This window comes from Coenobita brevimanus, chromosome 90 (genome assembly GCF_032717465.1).
Source record: "Coenobita brevimanus isolate Jiangsu-jjx chromosome 90, ASM3271746v2, whole genome shotgun sequence".
Classification (NCBI taxonomy): Eukaryota; Metazoa; Arthropoda; class Malacostraca; order Decapoda; family Coenobitidae; genus Coenobita; species Coenobita brevimanus.
Genome location: NC_137043.1, coordinates 8,243,764 through 8,259,666, shown reverse-complemented (window position 1 = coordinate 8,259,666; position 15,903 = coordinate 8,243,764).

The window sequence follows — 15,903 nt, the reverse complement described above, 5'->3', positions numbered from 1 at the left end:
CACACACACACACACACACACACACACACACACACACACACACACACACACACATATATATATATATATATATATATATATATATATATATATATATATATATATATATATACCGTATACAAAGAGAGAGAGAGAGAGAGAGAGAGAGAGAGAGAGGAGGGGGGGATATGCATTACAAAACTACTGTATATTTCCCTAACTGGCTTTTTTTTTTTTTTTTTTTTTACATTTTGAAGTTTATCTTTTTATCCTTCTGTTCGTACCTACAACTGAAGTATACTCCGCGGGTGTACAGTAAGGTGATGGCTGTATATCGCAGGCTGGAGGAATATTTGAGTTCTTCACTCGTCAGTCATGCATTTGTTGCCGAGTTAGTACCTTCAGTATTACTGAGAGGCAAAAAGAACATTAAATCAGAAGAAACTGGGACAGCTGAGCACGGCTACTTATTTGGGAGTGGACACTCTTCCTTCGACAGATCTAATGTGAATAAGGGAAATGTGCAAATTGAAAAATTGTGAGAAGATACAATTACCCTATCCTTTCCAGAAGAGTGTTGTGGAACCAAGAGACGCCTAAGACAGCTTAATGTGTGTGTGTGTGTGTGTGTGTGTGTGTGTGTGTCATTCACACAGTCATTCACACAGTCATTCACACATCACTCAGGTCCCTGGAACCCTGGTTGCATCTTAGCGGCTTAACCATTCTTATTTTTTTTTTAGACGCTTTTTCTTTTATACCTGTTATGTAGAGTCAGCCCGTTAACTATTATATTTTTTTAAAAATTGCCAAAATCGTATCATGCGCTTCTCCGTCCGTGCTCCACCCAAGCAACAAGATACCCTGTTAATACCCTGGCCTTATCAACTTCCATTCATCTCTTTCTCCCACAGGGGCTGACGAGGAGCCTACACGTGGTGGCGCTGTGCACCCTGGGCGGAGGAGCTGTGACCTCCATCGAGGAACCAAACCTCCTCATATTTCCCTGAACCTTGCCGTGGGAAGGAACCTGGTTTTGACCCTGGTGATGCCTGTCTACCACAAGGGGGCGCCAGATCCCTGCACGGTTTATGTACTGTACTGTACCTGTAGGACTGACCCAAAGAAGCAATTGCCTACCTGTGGCCGATGAGTCAGCCTGGCCAGACAGACAGTGGTTATGGAACAACACCAGCAATCGTTCCCACACATTATCAAATCTGTTCACCGCATTATTGGCCTACCAAGCCATCTCCCACTTTCAGACTCACTCCCACACCCATGCTTCACTTTTTTTTATTCTCTAGATTGATCACACCATGTAAATATACTGTCTTTCGTTCTTTTCCGGACAGAAGTCATCCCTCAACATTTTGGCACCTCACATTGCTTCCCATGTTGTCAACTCTAAGCACTATACAATCATTCCAATCATCCCTGTCCCCCTGTGGTCACTCCTGACTTTCCAAACCCTTGCCGTATCGAAGTCCTTCACCAATATTACAATGTGGAAACAAGCACATACAGTTCTCAAACCTTGGCTTCGTCGCTAGTCACTTTTCTTTCTTGAGCCACTGTATTCCCCTCCGAAGTACTTAAATTCTTTTCCCAATTCAAGTCTCTTCATTTGTAGCTGTTCTGTAACTACACTGGCACTTAGCTCAGTATCAAAATAAAATAGTCATCTACTACATCTGATGATAGTACATGATGTTAATTGGTATGTTTTCCAATATTATTTCGTCATTATGCTTTTGGTTTTACTTCTACTTAGAATCACACCCACCCAAATTTTTCCTATAGTTTAACACTTTCACTATTGTGCAAACTTTTCACATTCTCATCCTGGTCAATTATTATCTTCATTGACCCCTTTGTACACGACGTGTCCCATAAGGTTTTTAAAATCATCTGAAGATAGTAAGAGCAAAATAAACTACATAATCATACTAAACGGGTTACAGTCCTAGGATAGAATTGTGTTCCATTTCGCTAAGCTTAGTGAAGCCAGAAAGGAAATGTCACTCTTTTTTCCACTGGATACTGTAACAAGACCTCTCACGGACGATAATTAGGCCAGCAAGCAATGAACGCTGGTCGCTGCAGCAAAAGGCCGGTGCTTACACATGCCAATATGTCATGAATTACGGCAGATTTCATAACCACTTCTCTTCATTCCGACAGGTCGCTTACGGATTTCACAAGAATGTTCGTGCTCTTATTGGTAAGCAATGTTGCCATACTACTGGAGTTAGGTTATGGAAGTAACAGGACAACATAGTGGAATATGTTGTGGCTAGTGGCGCAGATGAAGCCTATCATGTTGCTCTGCGTCAGAGCTGACAGTGTGGTTAATGTACACATGAAGACAACGAAACTGTATTAAAGTCACCGCACTGAATCCGTATTGTTGGTTAGGTTTTACACTTTCACTTTGGAGACATTGTTAGGTGGCAGCCAATGGCAGCGATGCTTAATACTGTTTCGTATTAGTCGGGAAAGAAAAATGCAAAGTACGATCTAAAGTTAAAGAGGGTATTTGAGAATGTTTCTAACCCTATAACCCAGAGGGGTCTTCCTGTAGCTGATTATATTCACCTTGCCTTAGCCTAAGTAAAATTCCATGTACGGACAGCGACACAAGTATTATTTCAAAGTTTAATGAATACATAACATAAATATTGAACTATCTGAAACACGCACTGGTAGAGACAGGGTTTTCATTGTATTTCGCCAGATGTACATTTTCCTTAGACAGAAATGGGAAGATAGCAGTGTATCTGTCTGTACAGTACGTCCACGACTCATGGTATAAAAACTACTTCCATTAAAGCTTTCTGCACCACGACTGCGCCTGGATATTATTTCCAGGCTGATGCCGAAAGAAGTTGTTTTGTTCAGGGACAGGCTGGCGATGGAATAAGGTAGGGTTAAGGTACCCTCACAGTACTCTTGGCACGTTCGGCGCATATAATTTAATATTAATATGTTAATGTAAATATATTAATTTAACGTCACTTAACTTAAGCTGAGAACAGTACGAATATTTGTAGATCATTAATTATCGTCTTCCGCTTCATATTTACAGGGTTCGCCATAACTGTGTGTGTGTGTGTATGTGTGTGTGTGTGTGTGTGTCTATTAAAGGTGTAAAATAACTGAATGCATTTAAGTGTGACCCCTCATTAATTGAATGTACGGTACAGAGTGTCCTCTGGTTGTGAACATTACAGTTAATACAGCCCTACTTAGCGTATGGGTCTGCACAGATTTTCAGAAGATCAAACTCTCAAACAATCAGACTGGGTGATAGCAATGAGTACGAATATAATGTACAGTGCATGCCTGCTGCTTTGCTCGTGAATATTATCGGTTTTATGTACTGAAGAAATATTTGCCATTAAATGCTAATAAAGGTAGGCCTATCTTCTCTGTGCTTGAGTTCTACTTTATTTGATAAGTTTCTTCTTCTTTGTCTTTTTTTTCTTCTTCCAAACTCTATTCAGTTTGTTGCCATTCCTTTATATCCTCACTAATTCGCTTCGATTCAGACAGTACAGTCTTTCTTAAGGCGACTATCCTCAGACAATCTTTTTATATATTTACTTTGTTTAGGCCTTTTAAGGGTTTGATGGGGACAAATGTCAAACTATAAAAGCATACTTTTTTTTTTTTGGAGGGGGGCTTATGGTGTTGTATGTTCATTAATCAAGATGACAATTTGCACAAAAGTACATCTATGTACTATGCTGTGTGAAGACCATCACACATTCCTTTGGGAACTTTGGCAGTCTTTAATACAGGTACAGTTTTGTCTGATGATATATACTCACTTTCAAAAGGCTATAAGGATGAGTACACTGCGATGCAACTATATCTTGTAAACGCTTTGCTACATGGACAAAGCCATAAAGCTGGTAGTGGCAGTAAAGAAAAAAAATCGTTTGTCAGTTTTTTTCAGATCATACCCTGCTTCTTTATGTGGCTGCCTCGGCTGCCGCGCTGCTGCTGTCGTACCACGATATTAGCTTTTACTGTATATTGGCTGTTACGCTCTCCTCAGCCTTCCTTTATCTCGCATTACAAGGATGGACGGGATATCATCAAGCCTTCTATCGTTTCATCCAAACGGTGATGTTAAATATAACCTGAACGTACCCCACGTGAAATTTTATAACCTCCCCTGGTTGGTGGCCGCGTTTGTGCCCATGTTTTGAACATGTTTGCGAAACAATGCGCATCAGACCGTAAGTTCACAGAGTAAGATAATCAAATATCCTTCAATACTAGGCGGACTGATGTTTCGCCATGACTTTCTCAAAATCAGTTTTCACAGGGACAAAAACACGTGACCAAAACCATCTGCAGTTAAGCCTTACTCATAAAAAATGAAGTTGATATTTGTATCAGTACCACATTCATTTTCTCAGTTAACTGCAATTTGGGATATTATACCAGTACTTGCATTTAATATTGTAACATTTTTTGAGAAAAAATAGAGTAACATTCGTCATGTTTTAGTTCTTCTGGTTTGACTTGAAGTTGCTGATGGATGTGTTAACCCCTCTCTACGGTAATATTCCCCCTCGCCAGGATATTGTTTTTCTTTTTAATTGCCAGATATCAATGTGCTCTGCAATGGCCATTTTGCTGTATAATACGCCACATTTTACCCTGGAAATCAATAATGCTTGTGCAAAGTTCCACAACCAAATGTGTCTCAGTTACAGAGCTATGGCGTCCACAGCCTGTAATGTATGCAAACTGATGTGTGAACTGAGGGAAGGAGGGTGGGGAAGGAATGTTAAAAATCAACGAGTTGACCTTTCAGCATAGGCCTACCGTGTGTGTCAAGTTAAACACCCAGATGAGGCCTGGTTACTGAGATAGAGTTTACACGTATTGTTATGTTTGGTGGGGTGTGGAGGGGTGGTGAGTGTAGAATTTTGAAAATCAAATGGGCGATCATTGATGATGGGACTGTTGTGTGTGTAGATCTGCACAAGCAAAGCTGGCCTGTTTATTAACAAGAAGTTGCAATCTTTGGTGTCAATGGATGTCCCTGAAAAAATATCCATTCCATCAGTTTTGATACGAATAAAAGCCAAAATAATGAGAAATAAACATATAATAAGTTGGATATAGGCAATGAAGTGTTTGCAATTTGTTTTCTACTAAAATATAAAAGCTGCCATTACCTATTTTCTTTCTATTTTTTTCCTGCTCATCATTTCATTCCCATGTTATGCTGTCCTGTTTCTGACATATATAGATGTAGGGTTAGCTCTAGACGAGGCCCTGTCCGTCTGTCGTCCATTGACGTTCTTCAGAATCGCGGTGCTTTATCCTTAGACTTCAGCGACTTTAGCAAAGTCCCATATTAAGTCGCTAAAGCTCCTGCATCCATCTGGTAGTATATGTACTAGTTAGGTTGGGGAAACTAATAGCAGCTCTGTCCGTCTGTGTCTCAGTATCGATAGTTATCACAAGGGACCTACTCCCATAGACTTTAGTGACGTGTTTGACGCCACAGCACACCACACCACATAACACAGCACGATACAACACATTGTACTACCCTCTCACACCACACAACACAAAATCACTCTCTCACATCACACCATGCCACACCAATGGCTTCAACCGAAAGACCCTTGCTCTCGAATCCAGAACACTTATATTTGTTTCTAGTGGTCTAGTGGTCTGTTGTACAAGTCCAGGTTAAAATTAGATGTCATGTGCACCGACAACAGTACCTAACAGTTGGCTGGAGATTTTTGATCATCTGATGTAAATATAGGAGTAGGCCGGTCACCTGCCCATAAATGTTCTGGACTACGGTATGCGAGCCTTGGCCTACAAAGCTTTACAAACTGGATGTTGCCGTTAGTCTTATATCATCCTCTTTATTTCTCCCTGTTCTACGGGTTACAACTGACGGCTCGCACAACACACTCTCTTTCCTTACTGAGTATCGTCACATATTTTATATTCCTCATTCCTTCACTACCTTACTCGTCCAGGACCGACCACTCACCTACACTCACCGCTAAAGCTCGTTTTTCTCTCTCCTTCCCTCTGGCCACGATAAAGCAGCAGTTTCCTTTGCCAAACTTCCTGCTTCCCCTTCCCTTACCTTCCCTCTGCCAAGGCGGCTGAGTGGTTAGCACTGCCAGCTTCACAGTTGTAGGCCTGATGGTGCAAGCAGCTGGCGCCACTCGACTCAGGTGGCTGTTTACCATTTGTGGGGTGGTGGGTAAAATGTTACCTCGGGTAACATTTAGGAGAGGTAAATGCAGCAACTTGCATTATATAGCGGGCTAGTGTCCTAGGATAGTGGATCAATAACCCGCCACAGGTTCAAAGGCTTACGTTGTAGTGATTAGCACCACGGCTAAGCGACTGATGGTGTCTGTCCCATCTTTATCTTTTACATCACCGCCAGAACACTCTCTCTCTCTCTCTCTCTCTCTCTCTCTCTCTCTCTCTCTCTCTCTCTCTCTCTTAATTCGCTAACTTTTGTAATTACAGTAAGTGTTCTTTGAAGACCAGGCCACCCTGTACAAATCGTATGCCATTGTTCTTGTTTTATTATGTACACCTGAAAGCACTAATTTCTCCCCTCCCCCCCCAATAGCCGGAGTTGCAGCCAGTGACAACCGGGTGATCGAACACCCCACACCCACTGCCCCTCCCCAACCCCAGTGTATACGGTGTTGGATACATGTGGAACGGCCAAAGCTGGTGATGTTACAATGTGTCATGATTGTTTTTATAGATAATCAGAGCCAATAGGGGTAAGTATATAGAGTCATTTAATGTGTAATAATGCTCTGTTATTAACAAGGTAATTGTATGGATATGAGAAAGGCACGAAAGTGAAAGAAGACCTACAATTATTATGTGTTAATTATACTTACGTTCTACATTATAATGTTACAAATAAGTATAGCACAGTGAACAACATCTGTTGAAAGATATGATGACTTTTCCCAGCCATTCTCTCTCCCACCTCCACCACCCTTCCCTCTGGGTTCCTGTCTCCACCACACGCCATGTTACCCTCTCGTCCCCCACTCCCAAGCTTTGTTAACCAACATACACTAAGATAACTATGAGCTGATCCGTCAGGTACTGATCATATTATATTATCATACACCTCTGTATTAAGCACTAACATATCAATAACATACAATACTTCGGTATACCTGCCAAGCATTTCATCCTGTTGTAAGCTGGTGACATGCACACTGTAAGTTGGACCTTGTGTTATAAGGACAAACGGTTGTTTATTGTTAATACAGGTTGTGTGTAGTTTTGGACGTTAATTAATTCACATTAACTTGACAATTTAAGCCTTACACTATAAACACGTAGGGTTTATGTTCCTGTCATTATTGCATTAACAAAACGAATCAGAGATCGGTTTTGACGAACCACAACCACTCTGCCTTAACGAAAATATTCTGACCTCTTGTCACAACAGTGACACAAAGTCATTATGTATACGACTGACCCACATGTGTCCAACAACGTTTACACTCGGCTTGGGGTAGGCAGTGGGTGTGGGGTGTCCGATCGCCCTGTCGTCCCTGACCTTGACTCCGGCTACTAGGAGGGGGAGAAATTAATGCTTGCGAATGTACCGTGCAGTACTGATGGGACATGGATTTCAGGAGACAACCAAGCCAGTCAGAGGATACCCTGCTGTGTCCTTTCTTGACAACGGGTCACCTTAGCGAACCTCCCAGCCAATTCGGTACTGAACCAGCAGTGTAGCTGCATCATTTAGGTAAATACTCAACACACGAGATGGAAGGGATGACTTTTGTGAATATTTGACGGCAGCACTACTGATTGACTCAATCGGATACGTTTGTGTGAAGCTGCAGAATGTGGTGAATGCTTTTGGCGTATCCGGTAAAGCCAGGATTCCAGGGGCTTGAATGATGAGTGAATGGAAGTGTGGCCTATTTGGATTGGGCAGGTTTGTGCTGTCTTGGACATTGCTACTCCTCACCCTGCCCTTAGGTGGGAAAGGAGGTCTGGATGATGATGATGATGATCATGATGTTGATGATGAACACTACTGATGACTGACAGCGATGTAGCCCATGCCTATGTTACAAATGCAGTCAGTTCTGTAGAATATAACATACTGTGTGTAGTCATTCACTTTCAACCATCATAATATGTTAGGAAAGTAGGGTACGCAATAATTTATACTCATTTGCATTCGGTGAAGATGCATCAGCTGAACGTCACCTTAGCATGAAAAATATTTCATTATACTCATGCAACAGAATCCACACTATCTATTACTACATTTCACGAGACACCTATAACACTTTGGTTATACAGACATAATTTGTCTAAGGCGTTAATCAGAGTTGAGTAGATCGTGCAAATAACAAATGTTTGACCATCTCTGACTCCTGTTCGCCTTACAAAATTACTCTCAGAAATCAATGACAATTTAAATACTGTATACAACCAAAGTGTAAACCTGGTTCATGCAGGCATGAAAAGTGAAACATTGATACTGACTTCCAGAAAGGCTGACAGACACCAGAGACGATTTCTCAATATCCTACCAGGTAACTAGTTTATGCTTGATGTTACAAGACAGTTTCGTTTAGCAAATAGGACAGTTCACTGATCGCCCTACCATCCAGTCAGTCAGAGACTGAGCCTGTCAGTCAGCAACAAACCTGTCATTCAGTCACACAGGAAGTTAATACGTCAATCAGTTCATCACCTTACCATCCAGTCAGACAGAAGGTCAAGCAGGCAAGCAGCAGTATGCCAAGTGAATCTTTTTGAGTTACTGAGAAAATGCGAGAGGCCAGTGGATCAGCGGGGCTCGGGAGTTTGCTGAATGAAATAGAGTGGCCAGAGCGTGTTTGTTTAGCCAGACTGAGGCAAATAAAGTTCTCTGGCAAATTCCCCTGCTGTATGAGTACACTGGACGCTTACCGGTCCAGGTATCGAAGGCGTTGATTGACTTTCGTTCCTGGTGTTCTGTTGATTTATTTGACTCTTAGTAGCAGGCACAATGTTTTCTACAATTTGCTTATTTACTTTAGTCTTAATCTGTTATTTTCTGCGCCATGAGACGCCAGACACATTATGAGAGTATTCCGTGCTTACCTTCCTGTTGTTCTTGTTACTCTTGTATGTTTGCTCGACGAAAGTTTATCAAACCTCTTCAACCAACAGTACGGGTACCAGTCCACACAGTGTATTATCTTACTCCTCATTCCCCCCCCCCACACACACACACGTGCGCGCGGGTAGAGTAAAACATTACCATATTCTTGCTTCGCGTGCTTGGGTGTAACAATATATTGTAGCTAATATAAAAAATACGGACAATAAATGACCCATCACGGTAGCATAAGCATCTCAACACTGTCATAAACACCATATAGACTGCAAATAATAATAACATACGTGACATCTAAAAATTCCAAACAATACATCTTAAATTGTATTGTTTGGGGGGATGGATTCGCCCTTGGTCCGGCGTTGAAATTACCAGCATGACAAGAGAGAAGAACGACGTGTTTCTCATGTTATCACTCTCTCGCCTCTCCTTCCTCCCTCCTCATACTCATAAAATTGTTTAGTATAATGATATTGTATCATCTATATATTTTAATGATCCGAGTTATGTATGTTTGTTGATTTGTTGCTTGACTTCGAGCGGCGGTCGCCGAAGGCGGTCTTTAAGTGAGTGATGTGCTGTTCCGCTATGCCGTAAAACGCAGTAAAAGATCTCTCTCTCTCTCTCTCTCTCTCTCTCTCTCTCTCTCTCTTGGATAAATAAATTAAAATAATGAAAAGAAATCCCATAACGACCAAGTAAAGAATTGAAGGAGGAGTAATATGGAAGCGTAAAAAAGAGAAGGAAGAGTTAGGGGAGTGGATGTAGAATTTACGATGAAGGAGGACGTTACAGAGAGAACGAGATGGAACCTGGAAAAGTGACAGAGAACTTATGTTTAATTGCGAGGGTAGTGAAGATAGGGTCCAAAGGTGGAGAATACTGAATGAAGAGAGAGAGAGAGAGAGTATGCTAAGCAGAGTAAGACCGATGAATATACGTTAACTGTATGTTGAGCATACGGAGGGATACTGTGCTTTTAGTTGCGATCCCCTCCCTTCACCCATACATCACATCCTGTAGATGCCATACACCAGTAACTGAGGCAACTTTTGGTTTGCAGCATTCCACACACATTAATCCCGTGGTAAAAACCAAGCCTATCACTCAACTCACTCTCACACCTGTCCCCTTACAATGCACCGTAATTTATGGAAGTTTTATCTCCCTAGTCAGACCATCTTGTTGTCTGATGCGAAGTATATGCACGGTAGCAGATGGTAATGGCAAAGTTTATAATTTAGGGGTTTATAGATCTCTGCTTTACTCCCCCACCTTAATGCCGACAATTTCATTCTACCTACTCTCATTAATAAGTTCCTTATCATTTCATTTACTTCTCTTTCGTTTCGTCGTGCCGAGGAAACTCATTTTCCCTCACTGGCATACCCAATTCATAGAATCCCTCTGATTCTTCCTTCCGCCTTACCAACTCTATTTCTCTTCCACATTCACCACCTTTTCCTCCATAAGTCTTTTCTTCATTCTTTTTTCTTCTGATTTACCAATCCCATTCACCCACATTCCTCTTCCCTTCCCTTCCTTCCCTTCTCTTCTCTTTCCTTCCCTTCCTTCCGTCTACCTTCATTTGCCACAAGACGAGGCTCAACACGCTCTCGGAAATAAGATTATCCCGGAGTTTCTACCCAAGATCCAGCTGGGCATACTGATAACTGGCTCTCCTGTCCTTCTCTTCCTCTCCCAACCTCCTTCCTCTTATTGATATTCAGAGATGATTATATTAAGTTTAGGAGATACATTTTAAACTGAAACACACACACACACACACACACACACACACACACACACACACACACACACACACACACACACACACACACACACACACACACACACACACACACACACACACACACACACTATTAACGTTTAAGCTATCTATTACAAGGTGCTTCCCCCTGAGATAAAATCGTTTGCTCGTGGGAGAAGTATTTAAAAAAAAGAAAAATAAGATGTGGCCTCAATGAAATATATGTACCCGAGCACTGACACGAAGTGCAGTCATTTGAGTCCCTGTCACAGGTACCAGCAGACAAGAGACTGTCATAGCACGAGTTCTGCATGAAACAACTCCTTTTCCCGCAGCGTGGACTACATATTACACAAGTGTGCAGTTGATGAAACGTTGTGTGCCTGCACTATTGCACCACTGTAATCAGCTCATGAGTCAGTTTCACAAACTGTAGTGTACTGAAAGTTAAACCAATAGAAAACACAACAAAAGGTAGAAGCTTAGCAGGCGGTAAGCAAATGGAATCACTGCATATTCCACGCGACCTACAGACTCTTACGTTTTATCCATTGGTTGGAAATGACTTTCCCTCACGGAAATAAAAGTGTGTAACATTAGCCAGATTAAGGACCAAAGTTCGACTATGACAGTGAACTGGTAAATACGACGGAGTTTAGCTCCATTGACGTGAGGCGTCTGACGTGAGGGATCTGACGTCAGACAGATTGAATTTATTTGGTGTTACATAGAAAAAATAATAATAGTTGAAAAACCATGGTCAAAGGGATCATAATTATCTCGCCGATCTGTTCATTCCCAGAGAGAGAGAGAGAGAGAGAGAGAGAGAGAGTAAATGACAGACCATTTACACTAAGTTCCTCCAGATTGCCAGCCTTTTGTAGTTTTTTTCACCTACCTCAGTCGCAAAAAAATATATCTCTACATCCATTCATAACAGTTCTTCGTGACTATCAACTTGTTCTGATCTTAGTCCACTGTTTCAGCTAACCAGTCATAGTGGAGAGTTGGCAATAATGAACCAAATTAGAGTAAAAAGCGTGTAACCCATGCAGTACTCTCCTACTTTTGATCCATAAAGGAAATTAATGAAAACTGACGGCGTTTTCAGCTACCAGGTGTTGGCCGTTGCTGTGTTTTGTTAAATAACTTCCTTGTTGTGCACAGCTAGTTCTCTTTCTGCCTATCTTATATTTAATTTATTGCAGCCGTGTACAGTCAGCCAAAAATGCATTATCCCTCTTACTACACATTTCATTCCTAAACATGGAGGATGCATTGTGATATAGGCTATGGGCCACCCAGTGATCGTGAGTGCAAAGTTTATCCTAGATATTTACAAGTACTGAAGGTGTACAAAATGTGACATAACGTGTAGGGTGTTTTGTTTATTGAGATACTGAGTTAACAGTTTCATTTGTGTGTGCAGAGGTAGCTCATTTTCATATCCATTGAAACCCATCAATATGATCATATTTTTTTTAATACTGACGAACATCACTTACAATATTCCGTAATCAATAAAAGGATAGTGCTAAATATCACTGCTCATAACTCAAATTATTCACAAGTTACTAGACAGCACAGCAGACTTCGTAAGTGAAGCAGCATAGACAATGTGATACGACAAAAATAGTACTGACTATCAAGGAATTTTTTGTACGTTCCGACTCTGGGCATAGGCTTTACATCCCGTTCCCTGAGGTCCAGCAGTCCTATATACTGCACACCTTCACAACATGCCACCACTTCGGCGCTAACACCCACCTCCATAGCTGCTGAATACATGCTAGGGCTGTCTACATACAGGACTAGTGTATTGGTATAAGCGGGGGTGTTTTTACATGTCGGTGGTTCTTCCAGTAGGTCAGTAAGGTGACCCGCTTTTAATGTAAAATCAGATTCTTAAACTGATCCCTGCCCCAGTCGGGATTCGAACCTGTGTCCATTAGGACTGCAGGTGCAGACCGCCTCTCTACTGATTCGGCAGGCCAGTTTGCACAATGAACCATTGCAAATAAGTGTTTAGTTGTCCACCCTGGTATAGATCTTTGACAAAATGAAGTAACAGCCATCATGCATCACTAAGGGCTCGGCCACACGGTACAAAAACATGTTTTGAGGCATGTTCGAAACATTGCTACGGCCATGTTGCATTCATGTTCGACATCTCTCGTTTGGACGTTCAAACCCCCGGACATGCGTCTAGACACTGCAATGTGGACGTTTCATGACCGGGAACAAGTGTGGGGGCAAACACTCTCTTGTTGTACATTCTCTTACTCAGCGGACAATACAACTGCTGTTTTCTTTCTTAACTATGGGAGCTACTTAAGTTAGGAGCACTTCAAAATCTGATGCAGACATACACAAAATTTTTTTTAAATGTCCCACTATCACTGATGTGTTGGGGCAGTAGTCCTGCATTGTCAAACGCCATCTCATTATATAACATCTCCCTGTGTTCATTTCCCATCTTTAATGAGGGACGCACCCAGTATCGGCGATGGCGTTTGTGTCTGTAACCACATATAACAACTGTTGCAGCTGCTGCTAGTAGATCCTCCTCCTCTGCCATGTCGACGGTAACTGCCAGCTGTGCCCTCGTGTGGACCGTCATGATGTTTTGAACTTGATCGAATCTGTGTTTGCAGCATTTTGAAGCTAAACTGGACGGCAGGTGTACCATCATGTTTGTGGCTTGTTCAGACGCAGGTATGTAGCATGTTCCAGACATGCTACCAGTAATGTTTTGTGCTATGTTTTGGGCTTCGTGTGGCCGAGGCCTTACACTCATAACAGCCTCACGGAATTGTAACATCGTCTTTCCATGGCCAGTATGTAGCTAAGGAATCAACTTGACCTTCACAGTGACGGCTGAGGAGAGACACTAGCAAAGAGTGGGGTGGGATGGGGAGTAGGTGGGAGGGGTTGCAGATGGAATAATTAGAACAGTTGATAAACTGTTTTGGAATCTTGCGATGGACCCATAATGGACGGAAACAGACAGCAAACCAAAAGTCATATGCGGTGCGTATGACCCAGTGGTTTGCGTAAACTTCTCACGATGCGCGTGCCTCGAGTCCAGTGTTCGACCCTCAGGTATGGCGGAAATATATTGTGTTAGATAGTTGTACTGTACAATACATCCTTGAGTATATTTGCATGTTGTTGCCTCTACCGATGATTTATACAGAATCTGATACAGACAAATCTAGCCATTGCAACGCATTGACTTTCACATGCATCATTTCCCCTACAGACAGTTTTTCTGTATTTGTACTTCGCCATAATGGGTGAGGAATTAATTTTGGCCATCATTCTCTGTTCGAGGTGGTGGTTCTGTGTTTCAATTTCCAGTAAGATATTTATCGTCATTGCACCTTTACATAGCGTTGTCCAAATATTGATGTCAGTACGACAAAATCGATATTTCGTGAAGCTACCGTGGAAGAATTATCTCACCCGTCCTCGTTTATGAAACTCGATACCGTACAAAATTACCGGGACTTCCGTGTTCAGATGCCAAATGGTCGCTACGTCAAGAGCAGATAATCACAGTTACTGCTTGTTATGCATGAACAACAGTCATGTGCTACGTTGTCATCGACAAAAAAAAAAGGAAAAGAAAAAAAAAAAAGAAACGAAGAATGAGGCGGTATTCCTTTATATAATATTAACGTCACATTATCTCTATATCTCCCGTTCGATACAGCATCATGTGAGGGCAGCCTAGACAAAAGAATATCCAGTCGTTAATCGTACTTACTGTAGCTACAGTGCACCACACACCGCTCCTCTCTTTACCACTTTGCATTACACGGGGTTCTCGGCTTATCGGTATCAGTTTTTCTCCCAACTTCCAGCCTCTCAAACACAACTTTATGCAGTTCTTTTCTCTTCAGTCACTACATGTTAGTGAATAATTTCACACATTATCTTCCTTTTCTTCTTCCCCTCCTCTCTTGTCTCCCCTGTCATGCTAAAACACTCACTGGTTTCACTTAGCTACTGGGTCTAACCCAGACTGCTCCACAACAACAATACCTCTTTAATGCCCTATTCTGGGAGACTGGCCATCTAACATGTCATTATCTCGGTCAAATGGCTTCACAACTACCCTCTTACCCCTCCGTCTGCAAAATAAAATACTCAGTATACAGAAAGTCTTCACCAAACTTTAGACTACGGTCACGGTAAAACAGGATCGGGTAAGTTTCATCATATACATTTCAGTCATTACCTGTATACTTCATGTACGAGGTGCTACCCAAAAGTTCCAGTAATCTGAATAGAGGGAGCCAACCGTTTGCAGTTTTGCCTTTTACCTCTAGGAGTCAGCATCATCCCTTGTGCATCAGTGTGGCCCTGGCCGTGTCTGTGAGCGGACGTGTTGTTGAGCTATTCTTACTATTGTAACGTGGTGTGTAGGTGGTTTGGCAGTTTTGCAATGGCAGACCGATGGCGCAGCAATGTCAAGTCGATGTTGTTTTCTTCGATATCCAAGGGATTGTTCACAAGGAGTTTGTCCCACTCGGTCAATCTGTCAGCAGAAAGTTTTACTGAGAAGTTTTGCAGCGTCTGAGGGAGAACATCCGTCGCAAACGTCCAGAACAGTGGAAGAACAAGGACTGGGCCCTGCATCATGACAATGCTCCCGCCCACACATCAATTGTTGTCCGGCAATTCCTGGCTTCCACTAACATGGTAGTCATTCCCCACCCACCCTATTCGCCTGATCTTGCCCCCTGTGACTTTTTCCTGTTTCCCAAGCTGAAATTACAACTGGAAGGGCGTCGATTTAACTCGACTGAGGAGATCCAGACAGAATTGCAGGAAGTGCTCAAGACCATCATGCCTGAAGCCTTCCAGGGGTGCATGGACTCGTGGTAAAAATGCTGGGACCGTTATATACAAGCCCAAAGGAATGCTTCAAAAGCAACAGTGAGACCTAGGAGGTAAGGAAGCTTATTTTCCTACAATATTC